The sequence below is a fragment of the Macrobrachium nipponense genome, chromosome 10 (genome assembly GCF_015104395.2).
Source record: "Macrobrachium nipponense isolate FS-2020 chromosome 10, ASM1510439v2, whole genome shotgun sequence".
Taxonomy (NCBI): Eukaryota; Metazoa; Arthropoda; class Malacostraca; order Decapoda; family Palaemonidae; genus Macrobrachium; species Macrobrachium nipponense.
This window is the reverse complement of record NC_087204.1, coordinates 27,802,451-27,820,369: the sequence shown is the minus strand read 5'-3', so window position 1 is coordinate 27,820,369 and position 17,919 is coordinate 27,802,451. Positions and strand designations below refer to the sequence as shown.

Here is a 17,919-nt window from a genome sequence, read left to right as displayed (position 1 = left end):
ATTGTTTCGGTGCAAATGCGAGGTTTTCCACCTGTTATACCTTAAAACCTTTTTGCCCTCATTTTCCATTTGATCGCCGAGTGATCTCATAGATCTTAGCGCCTCGACTAAATTGTATATTCCAGTTCCAATTCCAAAATGCTTGAGGATTGTTGGCTTATTACAACTTTGAAGTGCAATACGGCTTATTATTTTATAGTTTACGCTCGTCCGTCATAGAAAACCATAAGAAAGAAAACGGTTTCCATGGAGCATGGCTAGTGCCGACCCGGCAAGTTATTGATTCTCTCTCTCTCTCTCTCTCTCTCTCTCTCTCTCTCTCTCTCTCTCTCTCTCTCTCTCTCTTTGTGTGAGTACTATTAGAATCTACCTGCACCTATTGTTGTGGTCTGATTAGCGTAAAGTGGTATATATTTATACGTCGTGAAGACGAAATTAGTCTTGAATTAATTTGTTTCACCAAATGTAATTTCATGTTATGGTTGATGTAGGTCGCAATACCATCTGTTAGTCTCATTTCTAGTCACCGATTAATTGATGCAGTTGAAAGCGTATGTGTGTGTGTGTGTGAGAGAGAGAGAGAAAATTTCTGGTGATTTACTTATGTATCGCAATTTCGTGTTCACGATGTACAAATATATAGGTACCATTTTACACTGAATCAGACCACAACAGTAGGCACAGGTATATTCTAACACACACACACACACACACACACAGATAAAGTATTGAAACGAACCACTCGTCGACCTTATTACAGAAGAAATGCTTCCTTCATCTTGCTATGTTTAGATGTGCCTCTCTCTCTCTCTCTCTCTCTCTCTCTCTCTCTCTCTCTCTCTCTCTCTCTCTGTCATGTACCATCAATGTTCTGTACAATCTCAAAGTGGAGAACCTGGTAATTTTTACGTCCTCTTAAATAAGTAAAGAATGTAAGGGTCGGGAAAACAGAAATACGACGAGAATTCCGGAGCCGAAACGGGCGATCTTGAGAGGATAACAGATTCCCAAAGATTGAATGCGGGAAGAAGTGGCCAGACAGGTGTTACGTGGCCTTCGTTTAACATTTAGCAGTCCGTTTATCACCTGCCGTGTTTATGTAAATGTGGATAATTTGTTATTGTTATATTTTGGAATATTATTGTTATTGTTTTTTCGAATATTTTTATTATTATTATTATTATTTCTAATATACTACTATTATTTTTCTATTATTATTTTTATTATTATTTCTTATTTCGGATATTATTATTAGCATTTTTTCCAATATTATTGTTATTTTTCACATATTATTATTATTATTTTGCATTTATTACTAATTTTTTTCGATTATCATTATTTTTTTATACATACATACACACACATATATGTGTATATATTATACATACATACATATATATATATATATATATATATATATATATATATATATATATATATATATATATATATTTATATATTTGTTTATCACAGTCCTCCAATTCGACTGGGTGGTATTTATAGTGTGGGGTTCCGGGTTGCATCCTGCCTCCTTAGGAGTCCATCACTTTTCTTACTATGTGCGCCGTTTCTAGGATCTCACACTTCTGCATGAGTCCTGGAGCTACTTCAGCCTCTAGTTTTTCCAGATTCCTTTTCAGGGATCTTGGGATCGTGCCTAGTGTTCCTATGATTATTGGTACAATTTCGACTGGCATATCCCATATCCTTCTTATTTCTATTTTCAGGTCTTGATACTTATCCATTTTTTCCCGTTCTTTCTCTTTAACTCTGGTGTCCCATGGTATTCTTGATTTTGTCAATCAACGTCACGTCTGGTCTATTTGCACGTATCACACTATCTGTTCTGATACCATAGTCCCAGAGGATTTTTGCCTGATCGTTTCCTATCACGCCTTCAGGTTGGTGCTCGTACCACTTATTACTGCAAGGTAGCTGGTGTTTCTTGCACAGGCTCCAGTGGAGGGCTTTTGCCACTGAATCATGCCTCTTTTTGTACTGGTTCTGTGTAAGTGCCGGACATTCGCTTGCTATGTGGTTTATGGTTTCATTTTTCGTATTGCGCATCCTACAGATGTTATTTCCATCTATCGTTCTTTGAACATATCTGGTTCTTAGGACCTGATCTTGTGCCGTTGTTATCATTCCTTTAGTTTCCTTTTTGAGCTCTCCCCTCTGTAACCATTGCCATATGTCATCGCTGGCTAGTTCTTTAGTCTGTCTCATGTATTGTCCGTGCATTGGTTTGTTGTGCCATTCCTCTGTTCTGCTTGTCATTCTCCTGTCTCTGTATATTTGTGGGTCTTCGTCTACTTTTATCAGTCCTTCTTCCCATGCACTCTTGAGCCACTCGTCTTCACTGTGCTCTGTTGTCGATGTTAACGCAGTCCTCTATGCTTAGTAGTCCCCTCCCTCCTTTCTTTCGTGTTATGTATAGTCTGTTCGTATTTGCTCTTAGTTTTGACTTGAGTATCGTCTTGAGTCTCTGCATATATTCTTTCCTAATCGTGTCCTTCATCTCTTGGTGTTTTATATCCCCTCCTAAGGATGTTCTTCCTGTGGTCATCCATTTGGGCGCCTGGTGATTTGTGATACAATGCTGGAGTTGTTCCGCTATTCGTGGGTGTAGAGCCTTGAAGTTTTTGAGCCAGTATCCATGGACTTCATCGGGACCTGGGGCTTTCCAGTCGGGCATTTCTTTAGTTGGTGTCTGACTGTGTATGTCGTGATGTCAGTGAATCTTTGTTTTATTCTCCCTGTTTCTTCTGCCTTGACTTCCTGGAGCCATGTTGCATGTTTGTTGTGTGATACCGGATTACTCTGTATGTTTTCCCAGAGTCTCTTCTCTTACTTGGTTCGGCTTCAGGAATTTCTTGGTGGTTGTCTTCCCCTCTTAGTTGGCTGTATAGTCTTTTCTGGTTGGTTCCGAATAGTTTGTTCTGTTGGTATCCCTTACTCCTGTTCAGGTACCATTGGATCGTACGTGCTTTGGCCTTAAGCCTCTGTTTTACATCTTCTATTGTGTGGTTTAGTCCCCTCATCTGTACTTTGTATTTCTCGTTCAGTTCCTCCCTTGTTTTCTTGCTGCTTAGCCTTTTTTCTGCTATCTCTCAGTTTACTCAAGTCAGACCTCATCACCATGATTTACTTATCCAAGCGCCTTTTCCAAGGCAGTTGCTGTTTTGGTTTCTGTTGGGTTGGTTGTGCTGGTGGTGTTGATGTTCGTATCTCCATCAGTTCTGCTACTAATCTTGCTTCTGGTGGTGTGTATTATTCCCATTATTTCATTGACCTCACTTGTTTTCTCCCTTAATTTCTTGGTGTTGTAGGCTTTCATGGAGGGGATCTTTGTTCTCTCTGTATCTGGCTCCATTGTCTGATCTTTTCCACCCATTCTGTCCTCTCTGTTACTTCGTCGGTTTCTTCCTCTGGTTTGCTGCTGTAGCTCCAGTCTCTGGTTGTTGGTTACTGTCGTTGTGGTGGTCAGTTGCTGGATGACAACCTCCAAGTACCTGACCGTCTTCCCCTTCGTTGTCGTTTAATCTTTCATTTCTTTCCATCATTGCTGAGTTTTGCTTTTTAACCCATAGCTGGACCCTACCCCATCAGGAATAGGTACTCATTTACAGCTGAGTAGACTGAGGAAATTACAGAATCAAGGAATCTATGCCGAGGAGAGCGGTCACCCATCCAACGACTGACCAGCCCCACTTTGCTTAACCAGTCCATTGACGACCTAACCCACTCTGCCACGGCGCCACACATTATTATTATTATTATTTTTAGTAGAAGATCCTCTTTTAGGCAAATGCTGTTAAAAAGAATGGCAGAATTAAGCGAGTTGATTTTATAGATTGTTATTTCTATTTTCCTTACAATTCGCTTCTCAGGCTCAGCGATGTTTCTGAGTAACTGGCCAATATTCATATTGGGAATTAAAAAAAGATTATAAATGCTGAAGGTAATCTTTTATTAGAACAGGATATCAGGTCCAGGTCAAGCAGGGGTCGTCGTCAGTGCCGGTATTATACCGGCACTGACGACGACCCCTGCTTGACCTGGACCCGAGATCCTGTTCTAATAAAATAAAAGATTACCTTCAGCATTTATAATTTTTTGAAAATTCCCAATATGAATATTGGCCAGTTACTCAGAAACATCGCTGAGCCTGAGAAGCGAATTGTAAGGAAAATAGAAATAACAATCTATAAAATCAACTCGCTTAATTCTGCCATTCTTTTTAACAGTATTATTATTATTATTATTATTATTATTATTATTATTATTATTATTATTATATTATTGAAAATGGCATGAATTTACACAGAATGCCTATAGTTTTAAGTCAAGGATGAACTCTCATGTGCAAGAAACTTCCATGACATGAGCTTCTTCATAAATCTAGACAGGGGGCTCATCAGTAGCACGTTGGGCCCTGTGATACAAACTGCACATTGGCTGCAACCCCCTCCCATTCCTTTACTGTACCTCCTTTCATATTCTCTTTCTTCCATCTTACTTTTTTCAAGTTGAAAGGCAAGGCCTCTACCAACTGACTCACACAGGTTGGTGGTACCAGCTAAGCCAAGTTGGTAGCTCCCGCTTATGTGGCTTAGTTAGTAGCACCCTTGCCTCTCAGCTGAAAGACCTGGGTTCGATCCCTGAGGTGAGTGAGAAATGTTTCTTTTCCACCCGTGATTGCGTGTTGATTGCTTATTTACATTTACACATACATACATGTAGAAATACATACATACAAACATACATGCATACATACTTACTTAAATACTTACATAATCATGCATTCAGAAATACATACACATACATACATTCAGAAATACATACTACATACATTCTGAAAAACCATACTTACATATATACATTCAGAAATACTTACTGCATACATTCAGAAATACATATCACATGCATTCTGAAATACATATACATTCAGAAATCCATTCTACATACATTCTGAAAAACATGTACATACATACATTCCAGAAATAACATGCTACATACATTCTGAAAAAGTTTACATACATACATTCAGAAATACATGCATACAGAAATACATATATTCAGAAATAAATACATACAGAAATACATAAATACATTCAGAAATACATATACATACATACATATATACTTACAGGAATACGTGCATACGTACGTAGTCAGGACCAGCAATACCTCTAGCCTTGCCTGAGGTTCTGTTGTACGCAACCTCTTCTCAATCAGGTCATTGTGTTGGTCTTGATTTTCTCCTAAGGAGATTTCTGGGAAATGCTGACCTTTCTGACGCTTATAATTGTGTTCCCTCTCTTCTTCTTCCTTCTTCTTCTTCTTCTTCCTCCACCAAACCATGTGGACTGGCACCTCCGAAGCTCCCGTTTTCCTTATGTTGTCCACATTTTAGTTTTCTGTAAAAGAAAACGATTGAGATGGCTAGTTGTCTGTCCGTCCGCACTTGTTCTGTTCGCCCTCAGCTCTTGAACACTCGGAAGGTTAGAGGGCTGCAAATTGGTACGTTGATCATCCACCCTCCAATCATCAAATGTACCAAATTGCAGCCCCCTAGCCTCGGTAGTTTTAGTGTTATTTAAGGTTAAATTTAGTCGTAATCGTACGTCTGGCAGCGTATAGGTACCAACAACACAGGCCATCATACAGCATTATACGCTGTACAGAAAACTCGATTACTCCGCATTTGCTTTTTTGTACAGAGGGGAATTCCTTTGAGGTTTTCCAATGTTTTCATCCTTTGTCGACGAATTCGAAATGAGAGTTTAATGTCTGATGGCGGAATGCTTCTATTTCCAAGGAGTTAATGGGTTATTTCTACCTGATTTCGACGTAATTTCGTAGTATGTAGTTATTATTCACTTGTTTTTGAAGGTTTTGTTTACATTTTGGTATTTCATCTTATTCTTATAATGTTTACTCACAGAGAGAGAGAGAGAGAGAGAGACTTTTGGAGATCACGATGTATAAATAAACCACTTTACACTAATCAGACCATTACAGTAGGTACACTTATATTATAATGGAAATCAAAATACTTACACAAAGAGAGAGAGAGAGAGAGAGAGAGAGAGGGGGAGTGCATGTTCTTTAACGATCCCTCAACTCTATTTTAACGTACAAGTAGAGACCTTAAGAGGATTGAAACCTGCGAGATTACGTCCACAATGGGATCGAAGTGTAATCCACTTTTCTCTCGAATTTCCTCCCGATATTTCAGGATTCTCTCTCTCTCTCTCTCTCTCTCTCTCTCTCTCTCTCTCTCTCTCTCTCTCTGTTGTATGAGTTTTTAAATCCATTAGAATATACGTGTTACCCTAGTTTCAATGGTCTGAATTGGTTGTACAAAAGTGGTGGGTCAATTTATACATCGTGATTTCCAAAAGTCTCTCTCTCTCTCTCTCTCTCTCTCTCTTGTATAAGTATTTTGAAATAAATTTGAATATACGTGTACCTATTTTAATGGTCTGATTGGTGTACAAAAGTGGTGTATTTATACATCGTGATCTCAAAAGTCTCTCTCTCTCTCTCTCTCTCTCTCTCTCTCTCTCTCTCTCTCTCTCTCTCTCTCTGACACCCGAGATTAGTGGCAGAGCTTTTGGTTCTGTTTTATTCTCTCCTGACCAAGTTGTCTGTCCTTGGGTACGTCTGCTTGTCTTACGGAATGACTGCCAAAAAGCAGAAATCTAGGGAGCACCTCAGTGGGGCGATCGGTGTGGTCTTGGCCTGCCACCTTGGTGGCCGTGAGTTCGATTATCGGGCATTCCATTGAGGGGTCAGAGATGTGTATTTCTGGTGATAGAAGTTCGCGCTCGACGTGGATCGGGAGTCAAGTAAAGCCGTTGGTCCCGTTGCTGAATAACCACTGGTTCCGTGCAACGTAAAAACACCATACTAAAAAAACTAACAAACAAACAAACAAACGGTACCCTGTAGGCGTTACTTAAGGTTCTTTGCTGCGACCTCTTTCATTCTTTTCGCTGTACCTCCGTTCATATTCTCTTTCTTCCATCTTATACTTACCACCCTCTCCTCACAACTGTTTCAACGTCTTTCTCAGCGCTGAATGACCTGGTATGTCCCAGCGCTTGGCCTTTGGCCTTAAAACTTTATGATGCATTTCTAATTCAGATGATCTTGATTCCGGACGCAACTTTCAACTTAACAGTCACTTTCGAACGGAGAGAGAGAGAGAGACTTCATATTAGATATGCAAGCATCACCAGAAAAAAGCAGTCGCAGATGACACCAATGTCAGTGACCCTGTGACCTTCCAATGTCAGTGACCCTGTGACCTTGATTTTGACATTCACGCTGACATCCGGGGACCATTGGTGTTTCAAAACTCAAAAACACATCTCGTCGGGAGAAAATGGTTGCAGTTATATACCTTTACAAGAACCACAATGTTGGCATAGATCCTCCTCTCTCGAAGAGGTATCAGCCAGGGGTCAAATTTGGCGCGTAAAACTGAATTTATTTCTATATTCGGGTTTCTTAACAAGAGATGGTTCAAAAGTTTCAAAACTGTGTGAAAATGTTCTCAAGTTACTGCCGTCAATGCACCTCACGGGGTGCACTGTAGGCATTACTTAAGGGTGTCTGTTCTTTTTACTATACCTCCTTTCATATTCTCTTCCATCTTACTTTCCACCTTCTCCTTAACAGTAGTTTCATGTTGCAACTGCTTTAAGGTTTTACTCCTGTTACATCTTTCTAAGCTTTTTATTGTCAATTGCCAGTTCAGCGCTGAATAACCTCACAGGTCCCAGTGCTTTCTCTTTGCCCTAAATTCTCTATTCATCTCAATTCATCTTGGTTTTGTGAAGGGGCCTAAGCCTAAATGAGTGTCATTTTGGCTTATTTTGCGATAGCTTGTCTTACCGTTACCAAACTAAAACTCTCTCTCTCTCTCTCTCTCTCTCTCTCTCTCTCTCTCTCTCTCTCTCTCTCTCTCTCTGTTGTATGAGTATTTTTAAATCAATTAGAATATACGTGTACCTTTTTTAATGGTCTGATTGGTGTACAAAAGTGGTGTATTTATACATCGTGATCTCCAAAAGTCTCTCTCTCTCTCTCTCTCTAACTGCATTTTGTAATAGTTTCATCATGGCGATCTCCGTTGCCATAGTAACTTGTGCAACCTGATCCATTTTTACTGTCTATTTTGGTAAACAAAGTTCTCACCGTCCGGTTTTTTCTTTTTAACTCAAACTTTGTGTCGTCTATTTTGAGACACTTGGACGCAATATGATCGTATTCTGCTTAAATAAAAAAAAAAAAAAAAAAAATTGAAGTACTGTTGTATGTTCGATATTGTCCCAATTAAAATTATGCAATGGTATTTGAACTTGTAGTCTCTCTCTCTCATCTCTCTCTCTCTCTCTCTCGTCTCTCTCTCTCTCACTCTTCTCTTCTCTCTCTCTCTCTCTCTCTCTCTCTCTATAAATATAATATATATATATATATATATATATATATATATATATATATATATAGACAAACCTACATACGTACATATCATATAATATAAACGTACACATATGTAATTGTGTGCATTGCATTTTATATCCGATGCATGCACTTTGTGTATGTAAACCTGAGTGAATATAACAGTAGAATCGGTGTTATGTATACTGTCATCGCTATTTCAATATGCATTTATTTGTATGATTTGGAATTCGTAAAGTTCCAGCGGCATTTGTATACTTGTGATAATACAAATGATTTACACGATCCTTCGCCGGTGAGCTGAATCGCAGTTTTCTCTCGCTTTCCTTGTGCAAAAAGCACACTCCAGCAGTCATTTCCACTTATAATCCATTGTGCGCCAGACATTTTTAGGGTGGCCGAGACGAGGAGACAAAAGAGTGGCGGTTTTGCGTGTGCGTCAGGTGTAATGGCGGCGGTTGCATTGTCTGTGCCACTCGCGCTCTCATTGTTCTCCCGATTCGGGTCGCGTTCAACTGGGACGGATGAGTAACCGGTGCGTTCGTTCGAATGGGGCGCGTTTCTGCTGCTGCTGCTGCTGCCGATGTTGGGAAGTGGTCGCGTTCAAGTTGGACGGGTGAGTAACCGGTGTGTTCGTTCAAGTGGGGCGCGTTTCTGCTACTGCTGCTGCCTGCCGATGTTGGGAAGTGGTCGCGTTCAAGTGGGACGGGTGAGTAACCGCTGTGTTCGTTCAAGTGGGGCACGTTCCTGCTACTTCTGCCACTGTTTTTAGGAAGTGGCTGCACTCAAGTGGAACTCCCCTGCCCAGCGAATGGACGATGGAGTGCGCCTTGTTTTAATTTTTTTTTTTTTCAAATGTGTGAATAGGAATGGCATCAAAATGCGACGCGGTGTTTTGGGGGAATTTTGGACTTGGTCTTGCTCTGTGTGTGTGTATGTATGTATGTATGTATGTATGTATGTAGTATATATATATATATATATATATATATATATATATATATATATATATATATATATATTATACATACACAATATATATGTAGTTATAATATAATTATATATTATTTTATATATAATGATATATATATACATATATATATGTATATATATAGATATATATATATATATATATATATATATATATTAATATTAATATATATTATGTATGTAGTATGATGGATGTAGTAATATATATTATAAATATAATATATATATACTATATATATATATACGACACAATATATATTTAGTTATATATAATGGGATATGTATGTTATATATATATGTAATATATATATCAACATATATATATGTACATATAATATTATATATATCATATATATTATAATATACTAGATATTATATAATATATATGTATATTAATATATATATGTGATATAGATTAGATATATATATGTGTGTGTATATATATATATATATATATATATATATATATATATATATATATATATATATATATATATATATATATATATATATATATGTTATATATATATATATATATATATATATATATATATATATATATATATCACATTACCGTGATTCATATACATATATCGAGCTACAAATGTCCTTTAATATCTAATTCGCTCTACCTCGGCTAATTAATATACTTTTCAATAATATGTTTTAAAACCGGAAGAGGGGAACTTTATTAAGCTGCTAATAGAATTGGCTGGCCGACAGGCGCGAACCATCGACCTCTCAATTCCAGGACTGGCAGTGAAGCCTTAGCCAACCTCGCCACCGCAAGAGATATAAGTTTATGCCGCCTCCCATCTCAAATACCTGCTGCGCCCAGGTATTTTTTGTTTTGGAGACTGCATCAAGCCCATCTCGTCCTCGGTAGCGTGGTAGTGCTTTGTGACTGACAGGCGCGAACCATCGACCTCTCGATTCCAGGACTACCAATGTCCTGTAATATCTGATTCGCTCTACCTCGGAATTGATAAATTTTCATATATGTAACGAAGGGTAATTTTTAGTTGATAATAATTTCGTCCCCTCATGGGATCGAACCACTGTCCAGTGGACGGGAACGAAATCGGGACGGACAGTGACGTTATCAATTCGGCGTCACTGTCCGTCCTGATTTCGTTCCCGTCCACTGGACGGTGGTTCGATCCCTTGAGGGGACGAAATTATTATCAACAAAAAATTCCCCTTCCGTACATATATGAAAATATATCAATTCCGAGGTAGAGCGACTTAGATATTAAAGGACATTGGTAGCTCTAATGATTTATATGAATCACGGTGATGTGGTAATTATTCATATAAATATATATGTGTGTGCATGTGCGTTTGCAGAAGCTCGGTACTATGTCGTACCTCTAAGTAAATGGGGATACAATCCACAATGAAGTAAAATCCTTCTGTAGTTTAAAATATATATTTCTTTTACAGGAACTTGAAGCTTACGACCATCAACTGTGGTCTTGTTCACTAAAATATGAACAAGACCACAGCTGATGGTCGAAAGCTTTAAGTTCCTGTACAATAAATATATATTTTAAATTACAGAAGGATTTTACTTCATTGTGGATTGTATCCCTATATATATATAATATATATATATATATATATATATATATATATATATATATATATATATATATATATATATATATATATATATATATGTTGACAATTCAAGTAGAGTAATAAAGTATATACAAGCCACTAAGTAGCCCTCTTTGGATGGAAGGAAAAATCATAGAAAGATGGGAATACCGAAGAAGGTGGAGATGAAAGAAAATGCGTTGTTTTGGCAATCGCTAATTCTAGAGACACAATCAATTTCATCTTTCCTTCGTCCACTTGATTTTTACAGTGCGTGTTTATAACTATTCTTCCGACCCCCACCCCACCTCTCTCTCTCTCTCTCTCTCTCTCTCTCTCTCTCTCATCTCTCGTCTCTCGTCTCTCTCTCTCTCTCATCCTCCGCTTCTCCTATGTCTCAAAAATCGCGAGTCCTTATTGCGTTGCCACTCCCGGCGGCCTTTTTATTAAAAAATTTTTGGGTGATCTTGCGTGAATATGTAGACGACTCAATTAAGATAAGTATGATAATTGCTTTTTTTGGATCTTTTGAAAAATTATATCTTATTTGGATCGTTTAAAAAAATTATTTTTTGAGTTAAAAAAATGTTATTGGATCGTTTAAAAAATAATTTTTTGAGTTAAAAAAATGTTATTGGATCGTTTAAAAAAATAATTTTTTTGAACGTTTAAAGAATTTTTTTTTTCTGGATCGTTTAAACAAATTTTATTTGAGCGCTTAAAAATATCTCTTGTGGATCGTTTAAAAAATAATTCGTTTTGAGTGTTTAAAAATATAATTTTTTTGTTTTGATCGTTTGAAGGATCAATTTTTTGGATCGTTGAAAAATTGATTTCTTTGAACGTTTAAAAAATCTTTTTTTTGGGTCGTTCGAAGAATTATTTTTTGGATCGTTGAAAAAATTGTTATTGGATCGTTTGAAAGAATTATTGTTTTGGGGATCGTTTGAAGAATAATTTTTTTCTAATGATTACTTAAAGAAAATCATTTCTATTTTGGATCGTTTGAAAAATCAGTTCTTTTGTGGATCTTTTGAAAAGAAATCAGTTATTTTTTTGGATCGTTTGAAAAATCATTTGTTCTGCGGATCTTTTGAAAAAAATCAGATCTTTTTTGGATCGTTTGAAAAATCATTTCGTTTCTGGATCATTTGGAAAAAATAATTTTTTTGGATGGTTTGAAATGTCATTGTTTTTGGACCATTTGAAAAAATAATAATATCTGTTTCGATAGTGGAAAAATCATTTCGTTTCTTGATCATTTGAAACAAATAATTTTTTTTTATAGTTTGATAGTATTTTTTGGATCATTTGAAAAAATAATATATTTTTGGATCGTTGAAAAGTCATTTCCTATTTGGATCTTTTTAAAAGTAATTTATTTTGTATTTGAAAAATATATTTTTTCTGGATCATTTGAAAAAAAAAATTATTTTTGGATCGTTGAAAAGTCATTTCCTATTTGTGGATCTTTTGAAAAATAATTTATTTTGTATTTGAAAAATATATTTTTTGGGGATCATTTAAAAAATTTCTTTTGGATCGTTGAAAAGTCATTTCCTATTTGGACCTTTTGAAAAATTCTTTATTTTGTATTTGAAAAATATTTTTTTTGGATCATTTGAAAAAAGAAAAATTATTTTTATGTCGTTGAAAAGTAATTTCATTTTCGGATCCTTTGAAAATCCGTCTTTCGTCTCTCCTCATTCTCATTTTATATCTGAGGGGTCCTTCATTTGGTTAATGAGGCAGGTCCTTGGTTTTTTCTCGTTGATCTTTTTCTTGAAGCTATTTTTTGAGTGTTACGCCCTTGTTTTCTTTTGTTAAATATAGTATACACCATGCGCACATATTTTTGTAAATACATTATACACATTTTTTTAGATACATTATACACATTTTTGTAAATATAGACATTATCACATTTTTTGAAATAATACATCTTTATTTTATCCTTGAATATAGTCATTCTTTGAAAAACGATTAAAATATTTTTTTTATTCGTGCAAAAAAAATAAATAAATAAATAAATTACCTGCGTGAATGAGGGTTGGCATTGCAACGCCAGAGTTACGGATACGAATACTAAATCTTTACTCTGAATTTTCTTTTCAGTGCTGAGTGACCTCATATGTCCCAGCGCTTGGCATCAGGCCTAAATAGTTCCTCGTTGGACGAGTGGTTTACGTGCTCGCCTACTCAGCCGGTAGTCCGGAGTTCGATTCCTTGCTCTGCCAACGTGGAATCAGAGGAATTTCTTTCTGGTGATATGAAATTAGTTTCTCGAAGTAATGTGGTTCGCATCCCACAATAAGCTGTAGGTCCCGTTGCCAGGTAACCAATTGGTTCCTAGCCACGTAAGAATATCTAATCCTTCGGGCTAGCCCTTGGAGAGTTGTTAACCAGCTCAGTGGTCTGGTTAAACTAAGATATACTTAACTTTAAATTCCATTTGCAGCTACAATATTCCGTCACCGCAAAGTTAGAGGCGAAGTATGTGGTGGCCGTGGGCGTCTTCGCGGAAGGCGTTTTGCCCTTTGGGTCTTAAATGGTGGGGCGTAGGCGTGGGTAGACGGATGGTCGATGGCATCACGTGGTTTGATTGAGAGTTGTGTACTGTTGTTCTTTCCTCCTCCTCCTCCCCCCCCCCCTCCCTCCTAGAGTAGTATACCCCACCCCCTCACCTTCGTATCTATAGAGTGAAGAAGTTGTGGTCGTTTGTTGTTTTGGATAGGAACGTCATTGGAAAGCGATGCTTGAAGACGCTTTGCCCTTCATACTGCTTGCATTTGTTCCTTCTTCTCACCCTCACTCCCCCCCCTACCCCTTCCTCCTCCCCCTCTTCTTCAGTGCAGGGGCCTAAGCGAAAGAAGGAAGTGGAAACGAAAAAAGGCTGGAGGGACTCGGTGTTCATTTTTTATGGCGGGGGATTCGTGAAGAATACCTTTGCAGGGTTGGTGCCGTGGTAGGCACTGCGATTAATTTGTCGGGTATATGCCCACTTACCTGCCCAAGTCGGGTTTTTTTTAACTTTGGAAAACCCATGCTGGTAACAGAATAAATAACTTTTAATATGTGCCAGTTTTAGGTGTTCTTATTCAAACGTGTTTGATATCCGTTGATGGAATTATTGTAATCAATGAATGTATTTAAAATTAAACTCAAATAGAAAATGCGCCGAAGTTTCTTCGGCGCTATCGAGTTTTCTGTACAGAGTATAATACTGTACGAGACTTTCAGTCGCTGCCGTAGTGGCCTGTGTTGTTGGCACCTATTATGTTGCTAGACGCACGATCATGTCTAACTTTAACCTCAAATAAAATATAAACTACTGAGGGTCGAGGGCTGCAATTTAGTATGTTTGACGAGTGGAGGGTGCATGATCAACATACCAATTTGCAACCCTCTAGCCTCAGTAGTTTTTAAGGTATGAGAGCGGACGTGAAAAGGGCGGACAGACAGACAGCCATCTCAATAGTTACTTTCACAGAAAACTAAGAGTGTTTACTGTACAAAGGCTACAACAAAACAAACTAAGTTGTAATTATATAAATTATGTGTTAACATTTCACATTTATTTCTTGCAACAGCTGAACACTGCATATTGCATCGTATCTGTATTTTCTTAACCTTTTCAGTAGCTTCAAATCTACCTTAACTAGTCGTCAAGTACTGATGTTCTGAGAGTACTATCTTGATCTGGATGATCGGATAGGAAAGACAGCCTGAATTTTATCACTATCTTGCATACTTATAATACGGTTTGGTGAACCTTTGATAATGAAGAACAATTGCGTCATTATATTTGTTAAGATTCAATGCATCTCTTTCCAGATCGGCATCTGCTCGGCGCTTATGATTGTCATTCCGAGATTCGTTTGAGCTGTAAGTTTTTTCAGCCTAAGTTTTATTTTCAATGTTTCTGTTTTCTGTATGTGTGAAAATTTCTCTCATATCTTTCTCGCCTCTTTCAGTGTCCTATTTGAAGTGTTCTGTGCTTAAAAGTCTGTGAAAAGATATATTTTTGGCCAAGAGATGAGAACACTCTGGTCGTAGTGTTTTGGAATCTGTAACGTTGAGAATGCATTTTCGATCATTTATTGTGCGAGGAAAGCCACGAAAATACGAAATATACCATTGAATGATTGCTTGATGTTTGGCACAAGTTAGATGTCAGTCATCAGAGACTCGACTTCTTTGAAGGTTAATAGTTCAGGCACTGAACTATTTCACAGGCACTAAGCCTGTGAAATATAACAGTTGTGGGCGCCATATACGTGTGATGGCCAACATTCGCCAAGTTCTTCATGCTTGCAATCAGCGAATTAATTTGAGAGACTTAGTGAAATGTGGGTATGTGTGTCCGTAGACATTTTGTCGTGTTTTGTTACGTCATCCAGCTTTATACCTATACTCTGTTTTTTCCATCTGTCCATCCGCCTGTGGTGTTTGCGCATGGTAACACTGCGTCCCGGGCTTTAAACAATATCCTATTTCGAATATTAACGGTGTAATTCGCATATAGTAAATTATTGAAACACTTTTCAGTAGCAAATGTACACCAAGATATCCTTTTATTTACTTAAAACTTACACATAGCGTAACTAATTTAAAGCCCGGGACGCAGTGTGTTACCATGCGCGACCACCACAGGCGGATGGACAGATGGAAAAAAAACAGAGTATAGTGCCGTCAGTGCACCTCACGTGGTACAATGTAGGTATTACGTAAGGTTCTTGTCAGCGTCCCTCGGCCTCTAGCTGCAACTACTTTCAAACCTGTGCTGTTTCGTAAATTCAGCTGCGAGGTTTTCCGCCTGTTACACCTTTACAAATCTGAATACTGGAATACTGACACTTTCCCCTTTCGGCGCTGAATGACGTCATAGGTCCCAGCGCGCCACCTCTGGTCTCGATCCAAATACAGTGTTCCATTCCATGGTTCCCGATTCACGTTTCTCAAGGTTTGTAGATTATTATTATTATTATTATTATTATTATTATTATTATTATTATTATTATTGAAAAAGAAACCCAGAAAATCACTTTGTAACTTGTTTACTTCTAAGTATTTACATTTAGTTTTAGAAGTAAACAAGTTACAAAGTGATTTTGTGGGTTTCTTTTTCAATCTTCAGAAGAAAACTGAAAGAAGTTTTTGTTTGATTATTATTATTATTATTATTATTATTATTATTATTATTATTATTATTATTATTATTATTATTATTATTATTATTATTATTATTATTATTATTATTATTTGCTAGAAGAAGACCTTCATTAATACAAGTTTTATTGAAAATAATGGCTATTTCAGCCGCGTTTATTTTGTTTATAGAAGTTTCTCTATTCTTCTTATTACTCACTTTTCCTCTGTACTCAATTTGGCTATTAAATTCCAAATGGAGGATTCATGTAAAAATCGCGGTATTTGTCGAATTGACTATATTATAAAAAATGCAGTACAAATTGGATCTTAAGCTTAAATACTAAATGACTCTTTTGTCAATTAGGCTTAAGATTCAGTTTGTACTACATTTTGTATAATATATTCAATTTGAGAAATACCGCGTTATTGACATGAGACCCCCATTTGGCGTTTTAATAGCCAATTTGAGTACAGAGGGAAATTCAGTATTAAGAAGAATAGAGAAACTTTTATACAACACAAACGCGGCTGAAATAGCCATTATCATCAACAAAACTTGTATTATTATTATTATTATTATTATTATTATTATTATTATTATTATTATTATTATTATTATTATTATTATTATTATTATTATTATTATCGAAGGTTTTTCTTACTTCTATAGTATTGTTATATATATTTAGTAAATTAAATGACAGTTTTCAAAAAAAGTTTCCAATTAGATTAATTGCAAATGTTGAAGTGTCTGACCGGATTTCACTGATCGATTCATGAGCTTTATGGAGGTGACGACGTTCGTACACTTTCTTATTCGTATTGCCCCATTTCGTTCCTTTTACTGTACCTCCTTTCATATTCTCTTTCTTCCATCTTACTTTCCACCCTCCCTTAACACCTGATTCATAATGCAGCTGCGAGTTTTTTTCCTTCTGTTTAACCTTTCAAGCCTTTTATTATCAGTTTCCGTTTCAGTGCTGAATGATCTCATAGGTCCCAGTTTCTGTTTCAGCTCTGAATGACCTCATAGGTCCTAGTGCTTGGTCTTTGGCCTTCAATTCAAAAAGAAACATCAGTTAGAATTAGATAGATAGACGTAGCGAATTTGGACCAAGAGAATTGTGATAACGTTTTTCATTAAGAACTCCATGTTTTTTTATTTTTTTTATTTTTATTTTATTTTATTTTTTTTTTTTGAGGACCTTTTCATTAATCTCCCCGAATCCTCCCGAGATATCTAATCATTCCGTCGGAATGCTTAGGTCCCGGGAAAGTTAAATTGCATTGGGCGGAAGATTAAGTGTTAAAGTTGAGGGGGACGGTTCCCCCCCCCCCCTTTTTTTTATATTTTTATTTCTATTCTACAGAATTGTTGATAAAGGGGGGGGGGGAAGTATTCTCCAAGTAGAATCTCCCTTTCGGTCCTCGTCGAGGCTTTTGAGGGCCTCTCTCTCTCTCTCTCTCTCTCTCTCTCTCTCTTCTCTCTCTCTCTCTCTCTCTAATCTCTCTCTCTCTCTCTCTCTCGAATCCTTTGTGGAGAGGAATATGGAGGCGAGGTCTTGAGTGCTTATTAATAACCTTACGCGTTGTATCCCAATTGCATATTTATTACACACACACACACGCACACGCACACATATAATATATATATATATATATATATATATATATATATATATATATATATATATATATATATATATA

At 36.8% G+C, this 17,919-nt stretch overlaps 1 protein-coding gene across 4 annotated transcripts in view; it reads left to right on the top strand.

Annotated features, from left to right (window-relative positions):
- The window catches only part of LOC135223509 (protein dispatched homolog 1-like), a 119,970-nt gene that overhangs the window by 9,900 nt on the left and 92,151 nt on the right, over positions 1-17,919 (top strand). For 3 of the 4 annotated variants that reach the window (XM_064261959.1, XM_064261954.1, XM_064261955.1), the window contains one exon: positions 14,896-14,946. The exons of the other annotated variant lie outside the window; for it this stretch is intronic. The gene's annotated coding sequence lies outside the window, so the exon portion shown is untranslated. The remainder of the gene's footprint in view (positions 1-14,895; positions 14,947-17,919) is intronic. 4 annotated transcript variants of the gene reach the window in all.